At 48.3% G+C, this 17,500-nt stretch overlaps 1 pseudogene; it reads left to right on the top strand.

Annotated features, from left to right (window-relative positions):
* The window catches only part of LOC129856166 (trichohyalin-like), a 5,063-nt pseudogene extending 4,906 nt beyond the window's left edge, over positions 1-157 (top strand).
* The last annotated feature ends 17,343 nt before the right edge of the window (positions 158-17,500 follow it).

Genomic DNA, 17,500 nt, shown 5'->3' with positions numbered 1-17,500 from the left:
CTTCAGTACGAGTAGCTACTGCTGTAAACTCACCTACGTCTTCTGCAAGTCTGTAAGTCTCTTCAGTACGAGTAGAATCTGCTGTAAACTCACCTACGTCTTCTGCAAGTCTGTAAGTCTCTTCAGTACGAGTCGATTCTGCTGTAAACTCACCTAAGTCTTCTGCAAGTCTGTAAGTTTCTTCAGTACGAGTAGAATCTGCTGTAAACTCACCTGCAAGCCTTTGCGTGTGTGTTCCAGGGGTTGGAACCAGTTCAGGGAACAGAACAGAAAACCGGAGAAGAAGGACATTTTTTGAGGAACAGAATGAAAACTGGGAACAAATGTGATCTATAATGTTCTGGAACTGAACCCTTATTTTAAAAGCATGGGAACCGTTCCAGACATAATTCTATTTGCACAAACATTTCAACAAAGCACCTATGCAAAAATCTCACTCCAGTGTCTGCCAACCAGCCTCCCTTTCTGTCTGCCTGCCTGTCTATCTGCCTGCCTGCCTCCATGTCTGCCAGCCTTCCTGTCTGTCTGTCTGCCTGCCTGCCACCGTGTCTGCCAGCCTGCCTGCCACCCTGTCTGCCAGCCTGTCTGCCAGTTGAACATCGTTGCCAGTGTGTGTAGTCGACCTGCGCCTCACCCTCTGAATCAGAGTCTACCAGTTCACTACTGTCACAAGCCTGATTCAACTCTGCATCAGAGTCTACCAGCCTACTACTGTCACAAGCCTGATTCAACCCTGAATCAGAGTCTACCAGCCTACTACTGTCACAAGCCTGATTCAACTCTGAATCAGAGTCTACCAGCCTTCTACTGTCACAAGCCTGATTCAACTCTGAATCAGAGTCTACCAGCCTACTACTGTCACAAGCCTGATTTAGAAATTAGGGGGAGAGATTTTTAATTTGTGACGAATGTATACACATTTTCAACGCTAGTTAAAGATACTTTAACAATGGAATAATTAACTCCTAATTTTGGTGCTGCTCTGTACACAAGCTTGTCAGTACACCAGCTAGTTTTGGTCCAATGTTTAACCAGCTAGTTTTGGTCCAATGTTTAACCAGCTAGTTTTGGTCCAATGTTTAACCAGCTAGTTTTGGTCCAATGTTTAACCAGCTAGTTTTGGTCCAATGTTAAACCAGCTAGTTTTGGTCCAATGTTTAACCATCTAGTTTTGGTCCAATGTTTAACCAGCTAGTTTTGGTCCAATGTTTAACCAGCTAGTTTTGGTCCAATGTTTAACCAGCTAGTTTTGGTCCAATGTTTAACCAGCTAGTTTTGGTCCAATGTTAAACCAGCTAGTTTTGGTCCAATGTTTAACCAGCTAGTTTTGGTCCAATGTTTAACCAGCTAGTTTTGGTCCTATCTTTAACCAGCTAGTTTTGGTCCAATGTTTAACCAGCTAGTTTTGGTCCAATGTTTAACCAGCTAGTTTTGGTCCAATGTTTAACCAGCTAGTTTTGGTTCAATGTTAAACCAGCTAGTTTTGGTCCAATGTTTAACCAGCTAGTTTTGGTCCAATGTTTAACCAGCTAGTTTTGGTCCACTGTTTAACCAGCTAGTTTTGGTCCAATGTTTAACCAGCTAGTTTTGGTCCAATGTTAAACCAGCTAGTTTTGGTCCAATGTTAAACCAGCTAGTTTTGGTCCAATGTTAAACCAGCTAGTTTTGGTCCAATGTTAAAACCAGCTAGTTTGTCTAATGTTAAACCAGCTAGTTTTGGTCCAATGTTTAACCAGCTAGTTTTGGTCCAATGTTAAACCAGCTAGTTTTGGTCCAATGTTTAACCAGCTAGTTTTGGTCCAATTGTCATGTTCCTGTGTCTGTGTCTGTTAAACCACACGGGACTGTTTCGTTTGTTCGTTCGTTTGGCTAGTCTTTCCTGTTCGTGCGTTCTTCGTGTCTATATGTAAGTTCTCAAGTTCAGGTCTGTCTACGTCGTTTGTTGTTTTGTAGTTTGTGTAAGAGTTTTCGTGTTTCGTCTTTCTTTAATAAATTTATTATGTCTACATTCAACGCTGCATTTTGGGTCCAACCCTTACTCCTCCTCCTCGTCCGAGGAGGAGGCATTAGACAGCCGTTACACATTTGGTCCAATGTTAAACCAGCTAGTTTTGGTCCAATGTTTAACCAGCTAGTTTTGTTCCAATGTTTAACCAGTTAGTTTTGGTCCAATGTTTAACCAGTTAGTTTTGGTCCAATGTTAAACCAGCTAGTTTTGGTCCAATGTTAAATCAGCTAGTTTTGGTCCAATGTTAAACCAGCTAGTTTTGGTCCAATGTTAAACCAGCTAGTTTTGGTCCAATGTTTAACCAGTTAGTTTTGGTCCAATGTTAAACCAGTTAGTTTTGGTCCAATGTTAAACCAGTTAGTTTTGGTCCAATGTTAAACCAGCTCTCTGAAGTTCACAGACATTCAAAGCCGCTCCTCCGTAGATGTAATTCTCTGGGTCTAATTCAGATAATGCATCTCATGACAACCAGATGCCCAGCGCCTCCTCCTCCTCCCCCTCCCCCCCCCCCCTCCTCCTCCTCCTCCTCCTCCTCCTCCTCCTCCTCCTCCTCCTCCATCTCTCGCATCACGCGCCCTATATTTGTCTGTCGAATGCATTTAAACAACAATGTATTTTTCCCTGCTCCGTAGCAAACAGCTCCACAGTGATTGGTGGAGAAATGTAATGTGAAGATAAATGTAAAAAAAATAAATAATAATAATCGTAACGGTGGAACGAAACAACAACCAATGAAATGCTGGTTCTATTCAGAACTAAACGATTGTAAAATATTTACTGTTCCAACCCTTGGTGTATTCTGGGATGTTCTGTCTTGATTAAACATTACATCCTGTGGTGTAGAGACATGTCCTGTGGACTAAAAACTCTTATTGTCTTTGAAATCTCTGAACACACACACACACACACACACACACACACACACACACACACACACACACACACACACACACACACACACACACACACACACACACACACACACACACACACACACACACACACACACACACACACACACACACACACACACACACACAGTGTGATGGATGGTGTTATTACCAGAAGCTCTTTAGGGCCGAGAGGAGAGGAACTTGAGAACAAACACGACTAACTGTCTGTGCTTTATCATCAGGAATTACAACACACACACACACACACACACACACACACACACACACACACACACACACACACACACACACACACACACACACACACACACACACACACACACACACACACACACACACACACACACACACACACACACACACACACACACACACACACACCACAAACAAACCCTGATACTCTCTCTCTCTCTCCCTCTCTCCTCCCTCCCTCCCTCCCTCCCTCCCTCCCTCCCTCCCTCTCTCTCTCTCCCTCTCTCTCTGCCTCTCTCTCTCTCCCTCTCACTCCCTATCTCTCTCTCCTTTTCTTTCTCGCCCTCTCCCCCTTCTCTCTCTGCCTCTCTCTTTGCCTCTCTCCCTCTCACTCTCCCTCTCTCTGCCTATCTCTCTATCTCTCTCCCTCCCTCTCTCTCCCCCTCTCTCTCTAGGAAGCAGAGATCCCCCCCCCCCCCCCCGCTCGCTCTCTCTAAGAAGCAGAGATCTCCCCCCTCTCTCTCTTGGAAACAGAGATCCCTCTCTCTCTAGGAAGCAGAAATCTCTCTCCCCAATCTCCCATATCTCTCTCTAGGAAGCAGATCCCCCCCCCCCTCTCTCTCTAGGAAGCAGAGATCTCTCTCCCCCCCCTCTCCCATATCTCTCTAGGAAGCAGATCTCTTTCCCTCCCTCTCTCTCTAGGAAGCAGAGATCTCTCTTCCCCCATTTCTCTCTCTAGGAAACAGAGATCTCTCTCTCTCTCTCTGGGAAGCAGAACTCTCTCTCTCTCTCTGGGAAGCAGAGATCTCCCCCCCCCTCTCTCTCTAGGAAGCAGAGATCTCTCTCTCTTAGGGAAGCAAAGATCTCTCCCCCCCTCTCTCTCTCTAGAAAGCAGAGATCTCTCTCCCTTTCTATAGGAAGCAGAGATCTCTCTCCACCCTGTCTCTCTCTAGGAAGCAGAGATCTCTCTTCCCCCCTCTCTCTCTCTATAGGAAGCAGAGATATCCCCCCCCTCTCTCTCTCAGAAGCAGAGATCTCTCTCCCCCCTCTCTCTCTCTCTCTCTAGGAAGCAGAGATCTCTCTCCCTCTCCCTATCTCTCTATAGGAAGCAGAGATCTCTCCCCCCCTCTCTCTCTCTCTAGGAAGCAGAGATCTCTCTCCCCCTCTCTCTCTAGGAAGCAGAGATCTCTCTCCCTCTCCCATATCTGTCTCTAGGAAGCTGAGATCTCTCTCCCCCCCTCTCTATCTAGGAAGCAGAGATCTCTCTCCCTCTCCCATATCTCTCTCTAGGAAGCAGAGATCTCTCTCTCTTCTCTATAGGAAGCAGAGATCTCTCTCCCTCTCTCATATGTCTCTCTAGGAAGCAGAGATCTCTCTCCCCCCCTCTCTCTCTAGGAAGAAGAGATCTCTCTCCCCCCGCTCCCATATCTCTCTCTAGGAAGCAGATCCCCCCCCCCCTCTCTCTCTAGGAAGCAGAGATCTCTCCCCCCCCTCTCTCTCTCTCTAGGAAGCAGAGATCTCTCTCCCCTCCCCTCTCTAGGAAGAAGAGATCTCTCTCCCCCCCGCTCCCATATCTCTCTCTAGGAAGCAGATCTCCCCCCCCTCTCTCTAGGAAGCAGAGATCTCTCTCCCCTCTCCCATATCTCTCTCTAGGAAGCAGAGATCTCTCTCCCCCTTCTCTCTCTAGGAAGCAGCGATCTCTCTCCTCCCCTCTCCCATATCTCTCTCTAGGAAGCAGAGATTTCTCTCCCCCCCTCTCTCTCTAGGAAGAAGAGATCTCTCGTCCCCCTTTCTCTCTCTAGGAAACAGAGATCTCTCTCTCTCTCTCTCTGGGAAGCAGAAATCTATCTCTCTCTCTCTCGGAAGCAGAGATCTCTCCCCCCTCTCCCTATAGGAAGCAGAGATCTCTCTCTCTCTCTCTCTCTCTGGGAAGCAGAGATCTCTCCTCTCTCTCTCTCTCTCTCTCTCTCTCTCTCTCTCTCTCTCTCTCTCTCCTCTCCCATCCTCTCTCTAGGAAGCAGAGATCTCTCTCCCCCCTCTCTCTCTCTCTAGGAAGCAGAGATCTCTCTCCCCCCTCTCTCTCTCTCTAGGAAGCAGAGATCTCCCCCCCCCTCTCTCTCTCTAGGAAGCAGAGATCTCTCTCCCCCCTCTCTCTCTAGGAAGCAGAGATCTCTCTCCCCCCTCTCTCTCTCTCTAGGAAGCAGAGATCTCTCTCCCCCCCTCTCTTTCTCTCTCTAGGAAGCAGAGATCTCTCTCCCCCCTCTCTCTCTCTAGGAAGCAGAGATCTCTCCCTCTCCCATCCTCTCTCTAGGAAGCAGAGATCTCCCTCCCCCCTCTCTCTCTCTCTAGGAAGCAGAGATCTATCTCCCCCCTCTCTCTCTCTCTAGGAAGCAGAGATCTCTCTCCCCCCTCTCTCTCTCTCTAGGAAGCAGAGATCTCTCCCTCTCCCATCCTCTCTCTAGGAAGCAGAGATCTCTGTATCTCATCTCCATTTTTGCTGATTGCTTTGCTGCATTAATATTTTATGTGTAATGTGGCTCTTTTGGAGCGTGTGTGTGCCCCCCTGTGCGTGCCCATGTGCCAGTGTGTGTGTGTGTGTGTGTGTGTGTGTGTGTGTGTGTGTGTGTGTGTGTGTGTGTGTGTGTGTGTGTGTAAGTGCGTGTGCGTGTACGTGTGTGTGTGTGTGTGTGAGTTGTCAGATCAAATTCTGCCCTCACAGCTGTTGAGCAGTCTCAGCCTGGTCATGATCCGTCTGTCTGCCTCTCAACTTCCAACCTCTCCTTATGGCCATCTCAATTTCTCTCCCTCTTTCAGTCTCTCTCTCTGTCTCTCTCTCTCTCTCTGTCTCTTTCTCTCTCTCTTATTGTTTCTTTCTCTCTCTCTCTGTCTCTCTCTCTTACTGTCTCTTTCTCTCCCTCTTTCAGTCTCTCTCTCTTACTGTCTCTCTCGGTCTCTCTCTCTTCTCTCTTACTGTCTCTTTCTCTCTCTCTGTCTCTCCCTCTCACTCTCCCTCTCTCCCTTCTCTCTCTCACTCTCTGTCTGTCTCTCTTCTCTCTTACTGTCTCTTTTTCTCTCTGTCTTAATTCTCATTCTCTCTTCAACCACTCCTCCTGTCCCTTTTCTGTCTTTATTCTCTATTCAACCACTCCCCCCGTCCCCTTTCTGTCTCTTCAACCACTCCTCCTGTCCCCTTTTCTCTCTCTTCAACCACTCTCCCCCTGTCCCCTTTTCTCTCTCTTCAACCACTCCCCCTGTCCCCTTTTCTGTCTCTTCAACCACTCTCCCACTGTCCCCTTTTCTCTCTCTTCAACCACTCCCCCTGTCCCTTTCTGTCTCTTCAAACACTCCCCCTGTCGCTTTTCTCTCTCTTCAACCACTCCCCCTGTCCCCTTTCTGTCTCTTCAACCACTCCCCCTGTCCCCTTTTCTGTCTCTTCAACCACTCTCCCCCTGTCCCCTTTCTGTCTCTTCAACCACTCTCCCCCTGTCCCCTTTTCTCTCTCTTCAACCACTCTCCCCCTGTCCCCTTTTCTGTCTCTTCAACCACTCTCCCCCTGTCCCCTTTTCTCTCTCTTCAACCACTCCCCCGTCCCCTTTCTGTCTCTTCAACCACTCTCCCCCGTCCCTTTCTCTCTCTTCAACCACTCCCCATCCCCTTTCTGTCTCTTCAACCACTCTCCCCCGTCCCTTTCTCTCTCTTCAACCACTCCCCATCCCCTTTCTGTCTCTTCAACCACTTTCCCCCGTCCCCTTTTCTCTCTCTTCAACCACTCCCCCTGTCCCCTTTCTGTCTCTTCAACCACTCCCCCTGTCCCCTTTCTGTCTCTTCAACCACTCCCCCTGTCCCCTTTTCTCTCTCTTCAACCACTCTCCCCCTGTCGCCTTTCTGTCTCTTCAACCACACTCCCCCGTCCCCCTTCTCTGTCTTCAACCACTCCCCCTGTCCCCTTTTCTCTCTCTTCAACCACTCTCCCCCTGTCGCCTTTCTGTCTCTTCAACCACACTCCCACGTCCCCTTTCTGTCTCTTCAACCACTCTCCCCCTGTTACCCTTTCTGTCTCTTCAACCACTCTCCCCCTGTCACCCTTTCTGTCTCTTCAACCACTCTTGGGACGGTACAGACTTTGACCTGAAGTGATGTGATAGTTCCAACCCCTTAACATCCAGCTGTATGAATAGAAGTACAGAAAGCAGGTACAAGTTACAAGAAAGAGAATGAACAGTCAAATAACAGACAACCTGAGCACACCTACATAGCACCTACATAGCACCTACATAACAACTACATAGCACCTACATAGCACCTACATAACACCTACATAACACTTAAATTAGATCTACATAGCACCTACATAACACCTAAATAACACCTACATAGCACCTACAAAACACATACATAGCACCTACATAACACCTAGATAGCACCTACATAACACCTACATAGCACCTACATAACACGGACATAACACCGACATAGCACCTACATAACACCTACATAACACCGACATAGCACCTACATAACACCTACATAACACCGACATAACACGGACATAGCACCTACATAGCACCTACATAACACCGACATAGCACCTACATAACACCTACATAACACCGACGTAGCACCTACATAGCACCTACATAACACCTACATAACACCGACATAGCACCTACATAACACCTATATAACACCTACATAACTCCTACATAACACGGACATAGCACCTACATAACTGCTTTACTGGTGGGACAACCTGCACATACAGACCGTGAAATATAAGATGACACACCCTATCCTCCACCACACTATCCTCCACCACACTATCCTCCACCACACTATCCTCCACCACACTATCCTCCACCACACTATCCTCCACTACACTATCCTCCACCACACTATCCTCCACTACACTATCCTCCACTACACTATCCTCCACCACACTATCCTCCACTACACTATCCTCCACCACACTATCCTCCACTACACTATCCTCCACCACACTATCCTCCACCACACTATCCTCCACTACACTATCCTCCACCACACTATCCTCCACTACACTATCCTCCACTACACTATCCTCCACCACACTATCCTCCACTACACTATCCTCCACCACACTATCCTCCACTACACTATCCTCCACCACACTATCCTCCACCACACTATCCTCCACTACACTATCCTCCACCACACTATCCTCCACCACACTATCCTCCACCACACTATCCTCCACCACACTATCCTCCACTATCCTCCACCACACTATCCTCCACCACACTATCCTCCACTACACTATCCTCCACTACACTATCCTCCACTATCCTCCACCACACTATCCTCCACTATCCTCCACCACACTATCCTCCACTATCCTCCACCACACTATCCTCCACTATCCTCACACTATCCTCCACTACACTATCCCCCACCACACTATCCTCCACCACACTATCCTCCACCACACTATCCTCCACTACACTATCCTCCACTACACTATCCTCCACACACTATCCTCCACCACACTATCCTCCACTATCCCCCCCACACTATCCTCCACACACTATCCTCCACCACACTATCCTCCACCACACTATCCTCCACCACACTATCCTCCACTACACTATCCTCCACTATCCTCCACTACACTATCCTCCACCACACTATCCTCCACTACACTATCCTCCACTACACTATCCTCCACTACACTATCCTCCACTACACTATCCTCCACCACACTATCCTCCACTACACTATCCTCCACTACACTATCCTCCACCACACTATCCTCCACCACTACACTATCCTCCACTACACTATCCTCCACTACACTATCCTCCACCACACTATCCTCCACCACACTATCCTCCACCACACTATCCTCCACCACACTATCCTCCACCACACTATCCTCCACTATCCTCCACCACACTATCCTCCACCACACTATCCTCCACCACACTATCCTCCACCACACTATCCTCCACCACACTATCCTCCACCACACTATCCTCCACCACACTATCCTCCACTACACTATCCTCCACTACACTATCCTCCACCACACTATCCTCCACTACACTATCCTCCACTACACTATCCTCCACTACACTATCCTCCACTACACTATCCTCCACCACACTATCCTCCACTACACTATCCTCCACTACACTATCCTCCACCACACTATCCTCCACTACACTATCCTCCACTACACTATCCTCCACCACTACACTATCCTCCACTACACTATCCTCCACCACTACACTATCCTCCACCACACTATCCTCCACTACACTATCCTCCACTACACTATCCTCCACTACACTATCCTCCACACTATCCTCCACTACACTATCCTCCACCACACTATCCTCCACTACACTATCCTCCACCACACTATCCTCCACTACACTATCCTCCACCACACTATCCTCCACTACACTATCCTCCACTACACTATCCTCCACTACACTATCCTCCACCACACTATCCTCCACCACACTATCCTCCACTACACTATCCTCCACCACACTATCCTCCACCACACTATCCTCCACTACACTATCCTCCACCTACACTATCCTCCACTACACTATCCTCCACTACACTATCCTCCACCACACTATCCTCCACCACACTATCCTCCACCACACTATCCTCCACTACACTATCCTCCACCACACTATCCTCCACCACACTATCCTCCACCACACTATCCTCCACCACACTATCCTCCACTACACTATCCTCCACTACACTATCGTCCACCACATTATCCCCCACCACACTATCCTCCACTACACTATCCTCCACTACACTATCCTCCACTACACTATCCTCCACCACACTATCCTCCACCACACTATCCTCCACTACACTATCCTCCACCACACTATCCTCCACCACACTATCCTCCACTACACTATCCTCCACCACTACACTATCCTCCACTACACTATCCTCCACCACACTATCCTCCACCACACTATCCTCCACTACACTATCCTCCACCACACTATCCTCCACCACACTATCCTCCACCACACTATCCTCCACTACACTATCCTCCACTACACTATCCTCCACCACACTATCCTCCACTACACTATCCTCCACCACACTATCCTCCACTATCCTCCACTACACTATCCTCCACCACACTATCCTCCACTATCCTCCACTACACTATCCTCCACCACACTATCCTCCACCACACTATCCTCCACTACACTATCCTCCACTACACTATCCTCCACCACACTATCCTCCACAACACTATCCTCCACTACACTATCCTCCACCACACTATCCTCCACCACACTATCCTCCACTACACTATCCTCCACCACACTATCCTCCACCACACTATCCTCCACTACACTATCCTCCACCACACTATCCTCCACCACACTATCCTCCACTACACTATCCTCCACCACACTATCCTCCACCACACTATCCTCCACTACACTATCCTCCACTACACTATCCTCCACTACACTATCCTCCACCACACTATCCTCCACCACACTATCCTCCACTACACTATCCTCCACTACACTATCCTCCACTACACTATCCTCCACCACACTATCCTCCACTACACTATCCTCCACTACACTATCCTCCACTACACTATCCTCCACCACACTATCCCCCACACACTATCCTCCACTACACTATCCTCCACTACACTATCCTCCACTACACTATCCTCCACCACACTATCCTCCACCACACTATCCTCCACCACACTATCCTCCACTACACTATCCTCCACTATCCTCCACCACACTATCTTTCACTATCCCCCCCCACACTATCCTCCACTATCCTCCACCACACTATCCTCCACTATCCTCCACTACACTATCCTCCACTACACTATCCTCCACTACACTATCCTCCACTACACTATCCTCCACCACACTATCCTCCACTACACTATCCTCCACTACACTATCCTCCACTACACTATCCTCCACCACACTATCCTCCACCACACTATCCTCCACTACACTATCCTCCACCACACTATCCTCCACTACACTATCCTCCACCACACTATCCTCCACTACACTATCCTCCACCACACTATCCTCCACTACACTATCCTCCACTACACTATCCTCCACTATCCTCCACCACACTATCCTCCACTACACTATCCTCCACCACTCCTCCACCACACTATCCTCCACTACACTATCCTCCACTATCCTCCACCACACTATCCTCCACCACACTATCCTCCACCACACTATCCCCCACCACACTATCCTCCACCACACTATCCACCTCACTATCCTCCACTACACTATCCTCCACCACACTATCCTCCACTACACTATCCTCCACTACACTATCCTCCACCACACTATCCTCCACCTACACTATCCTCCACCACACTATCCTCCACCACACTATCCTCCACTATCCTCCACTACACTATCCTCCACCACACTATCCTCCACCACACTATCCTCCACCACACTATCCTCCACCACACTATCCACCTCACTATCCTCCACTACACTATCCTCCACCACACTATCCTCCACTACACTATCCTCCACTACACTATCCTCCACCACACTATCCTCCACCACACTATCCTCCACTACACTATCCTCCACTACACTATCCTCCACTACACTATCCTCCACTACACTATCCTCCACTACACTATCCTCCACTACACTATCCTCCACTACACTATCCTCCACTACACTATCCTCCACTATCCCCCACCATACTATCCTCCACCACACTATCCTCCACCACACTATCCTCCACTACACTATCCTCCACCACACTATCCTCCACTACCCCCCCCACACTATCCTCCACTATCCTCCACTACACTATCCTCCACTACACTATCCTCCACTACACTATCCTCCACTACACTATCCTCCACTACACTATCCTCCACTACACTATCCTCCACCACACTATCCTCCACCACACTATCCTCCACCACACTATCCTCCACCACACTATCCTCCACCACACTATCCTCCACCACACTATCCTCCACTACACTATCCTCCACCACACTATCCTCCACCACACTATCCTCCACCACACTATCCTCCACCACACTATCCTCCACTATCCTCCACTACACTATCCTCCACCACACTATCCTCCACTACACTATCCTCCACCACACTATCCTCCACTATCGTCCACTACACTATCCTCCACCACACTATCCTCCACTACACTATCCTCCACTACACTATCCCCCACCACACTATCCTCCACCTCACTATCCTCCACTATCCTCCACTACACTATCCCCCACCACACTATCCTCCACCCCACTATCCTCCACTACACTATCCTCCACCACTACACTATCCTCCACTACACTATCCTCCACTACACTATCCTCCACTACACTATCCTCCACCACACTATCCTCCACTACACTATCCTCCACTACACTATCCTCCACTACACTATCCCCCACCACACTATCCCCCACTACACTATCCTCCACTACACTATCCTCCACTACACTATCCTCCACCACACTATCCTCCACTACACTATCCTCCACTACACTATCCTCCACTACACTATCCTCCACCACACTATCCTCCACCTCACTATCCTCCACTACACTATCCTCCACTACACTATCCTCCACTACACTATCCTCCACTACACTATCCTCCACCACACTATCCTCCACTACACTATCCTCCACTACACTATCCTCCACTACACTATCCTCCACCACACTATCCTCCACCTCACTATCCTCCACTACACTATCCTCCACCACACTATCCTCCACTATCCTCCACTACACTATCCTCCACTACACTATCCTCCACTACACTATCCTCCACTACACTATCCTCCACCCCACTATCCTCCACCACTACACTATCCTCCACTACACTATCCTCCACTACAATACCCCCCACCACACTATCCTCCACCACACTATCCTCCACTACACTATCCTCCACTACACTATCCTCCACCACACTATCCTCCACTACACTATCCTCCACTACACTATCCCCCACCACACTATCCTCCACCCCACTATCCTCCACTACACTATCCTCCACTACACTATCCTCCACCACACTATCCTCCACTACACTATCCCCCACTACACTATCCTCCACCACTACACTATCCTCCACTACACTATCCCCCACCACACTATCCTCCACCCCACTATCCTCCACTACACTATCCTCCACCACTACACTATCCTCCACTACACTATCCTCCACTACACTATCCTCCACTACACTATCCTCCACTACACTATCCTCCACTACACTATCCTCCACCACACTATCCCCCACTATCCTCCACTACACTATCCTCCACCACACTATCCTCCACCACACTATCCTCCACCACACTATCCTCCACTACACTATCCTCCACCACACTATCCTCCACTACACTATCCTCCTCCACTACACTATCCTCCACTACACTATCCTCCACTACACTATCCTCCACCACACTATCCTCCACTACACTATCCTCCACTACACTATCCTCCACTACACTATCCTCCACTACACTATCCTCCACCACACTATCCTCCACTACACTATCCTCCACTACACTATCCTCCACTACACTATCCTCCACTACACTATCCTCCACTACACTATCCTCCACCACACTATCCTCCACTACACTATCCTCCACTACACTATCCTCCACTACACTATCCTCCACTACACTATCCTCCACTATCCTCCACTACACTATCCTCCACCACACTATCCTCCACCACACTATCCTCCACTACACTATCCTCCACTATCCTCCACTACACTATCCTCCACCACACTATCCTCCACCACACTATCCTCCACCACACTATCCTCCACTATCCTCCACTACACTATCCTCCACCACACTATCCTCCACTACACTATCCTCCACTACACTATCCTCCACCATACTATCCTCCACCACACTATCCTCCACTACACTATCCTCCAATACACTATCCTCCACTACACTATCCTCCACTACAATATCCTCCACTACACTATCCTCCACTATCCTCCACCATACTATCCTCCACCACACTATCCTCCACCACACTATCCTCCACCCCACTATCCTCCACTACACTATCCTCCACCACACTGTCCTCCACCACACTATCCTCCACTACACTATCCTCCACCACACTATCCTCCACTATCCTCCACTATCCTCCACTACACTATCCTCCACTACACTATCCTCCACTACACTATCCTCCACCACACTATCCTCCACCACACTATCCTCCAGCACACTATCCTCCACCACACTATCCTCCACCACACTATCCTCCACTACACTATCCTCCACCACACTATCCTCCACTACACTATCCTCCACTACACTATCCTCCACCACACTATCCTCCACCACACTATCCTCCACTACACTATCCTCCACCACACTATCCTCCACCACACTATCCTCCACCACACTATCCTCCACTACACTATCCTCCACCACACTATCCTCCACCCCACTATCCTCCACTACACTATCCTCCACCACACTATCCTCCACCACACTATCCTCCACCACACTATCCTCCACCACACTATCCTCCACTACACTATCCTCCACTATCCTCCACTACACTATCCTCCACTACACTATCCTCCACTACACTATCCTCCACCACACTATCCTCCACCACACTATCCTCCACTACACTATCCTCCACTACACTATCCTCCACCACACTATCCTCCACTATCCTCCACTACACTATCCTCCACTACACTATCCTCCACTACACTATCCTCCACCACACTATCCTCCACCACACTATCCTCCACCACACTATCCTCCACCACACTATCCTCCACTACACTATCCTCCACCACACTATCCTCCACTATCCTCCACTACACTATCCTCCACCACACTATCCTCCACCACACTATCCTCCACCACACTATCCTCCACTACACTATCCTCCACCACACTATCCTCCACTATCCTCCACTACACTATCCTCCACTACACTATCCTCCACTACACTATCCTCCACTACACTATCCTCCACCACACTATCCTCCACTACACTATCCTCCACTACACTATCCCCCACCACACTATCCCCCACCACACTATCCTCCACCACACTATCGTCCTCCACACTATCCACCGACACACGTTATCCAAACAATCAATTGAAATAGCAACTCTGCTGACTAAAACCATTAAACAGGAAGAGCTAAAGACATCTGAAGAGACCTGAGGAGGACTGAGTAGACCTGATTATATATGAGTTGACCTGAGGAGACCTGAGGACATCTGAGGAGACATGAGGAGACCTTAGTAGACCTGATTACATCTGAGTAGACATGAGGAAACCTGAGGACATCTGATAAGATCTGAGTAGACCTGATTATATATGAGTTGTCCTGAGGAGATCTGAGGACATCTGAGGACATCTGAGGAGAGCTGAGGAGATCTGAGGACATCTGAGGACATCTGAGGAGAGCTGAGGAGACATGAGGATACCTGAGGAGACCTGAGGACATCTTAGGAGACCTGAGGACATCTGAAGAGATCTGTGGAGACCTGAAGAGATCTGAGGAGATCTGAGGACATCTGAAGAGACCTGAGGAGAGCCGAGGAGACCCGAGGAGAGCTGAGGAGACCTGAAGACATCTGAGGAAACGAAAGGACCTTGGGGGGATTTCAGCATGACATGTAAATCTTGGTGGACGAAAATAAAAAGCATAACACTAAAACAATACCATAACTGCACTATAACGGTGACAAACGGTGACCTCAAACTGTTAGGGTCCTACATAAAGCTGTCCCAACAGCAGAGTCCCAACGTCTCACCACTGCTACACCTGGCTGTCAGCGGAGCCTTGTCTGGCAGCGAAACAGTTCATTCAACCACATTTACTACCTAGACTTGGCTGACTTGCTTAATTAAACAAATGTGGTTTCTAATAAAAATTGAGATGTACAAACTATGGGAATGACAAGTGTCCGAACATGGGCCATTCTTACAGTGATCTCCCTGTACACCAAGTCAGAACCGTAGGATAAATAAAGGGGGCGTATAAGCAGGCAATGAAAGCTCTTACAAAAAAACTATTCATTACATTTCTCTAAAACAGGTTATAGGCTACAGTAGAACAGTCAGAACTGTAGGCGAACTTAAGAGGGGTAAATAGGCCAAATTATTAGGGTGAGGCACATGGGCTACTAACAGCTTACTATACAACATACACTTGGTATTACTTTCTTAGCTACAGTAAACATATCTCCCTGGCATATTACATCATTAATGCAGCAGCAGACAAGACATGTTTGGGACTCACTTTGTAGTGCTCGGCTCACTTGAACAGGAAGGAGACGTGGCGGTCCTCTGAGTTAACAGTTGTGCTGGGCTCACTTGAACAGGAAGGAGACGTGGCGGTCATCTGAGTTAACAGTTGTGCTGGGCTCACTTGAACAGGAAGGAGGCGCGGCGGTCCTCCGAGTTAACAGTTGTTTTGAGCGCGGTACAAATCATGCTTCATTGACAGCACGGCCGATGTTGAGCGTTTATCATTTTAAACTTGGAATAGAGCCCCTTTATCCCAGATTTGGGACCTCACACAGCCACTGTCACTGATTCCTTCCAAACCACTCGTCGAATTTGCGATTTCCAACTTGTTGTGTGATGTTTATGTCCAATGGCCGATGAGCAGCGATACGTTTTATCTATAATTTGTCTTCATTATTTCTCTTCATATGACAAGGATTAAAAAGGATTTGTCAGCAGATTGTCATCTTGATTCATGATAATGTCTTTTAGCTAAGATTGTGAAAGTATGATGTTAACATGATCAGTCCAATCAAAGCTATTGTAGATAGAACGTGATTTGACATCATTCTATCTGTGGCCAATGACCTCGAGCCTTCTTGGATGGGCACTTCTATGGCAGCAGCCTTAAGGGCTCGAATGTTCAATGTCTCCTCTGACACTTGGCAGTGACGTAATGTCCCCATGAGTGACAAAACACTGAGCCAATCACGACGCAACGCTCCGTATTTTCTCCTGGCTTGCCCCACCACCACAAAGGGCACTGAGCTAGGCTGAGACACCTGCATGTTGTAGCTGCCTTACTCTAGAAAACAAAACAGAGGCCATGTTTGTATGAGGCTTTATTAACTCAATGTTATGTATTATTTTTCACATTGTTTGCAAACTGATATGTGACACGTATTAAGCCAAAATGACATGAAAAACAGGCAAGCCCGCCCCCCCCCAAACAAAATGTATATCTTTATATTATATGAGGAGCTCCAAACTGCTGCTGCTGAATATCATCACTACATGTGTTTGTTGTTGTCGCCACTTCCTCAGGCAGTG

This window comes from Salvelinus fontinalis, chromosome 5, assembly GCF_029448725.1.
Source record: "Salvelinus fontinalis isolate EN_2023a chromosome 5, ASM2944872v1, whole genome shotgun sequence".
Lineage (NCBI taxonomy): Eukaryota > Metazoa > Chordata > Actinopteri > Salmoniformes > Salmonidae > Salvelinus > Salvelinus fontinalis.
The sequence above is the reverse complement of the archived record's forward strand: the minus strand, read 5'-3'. Positions and strand labels throughout refer to the sequence as shown.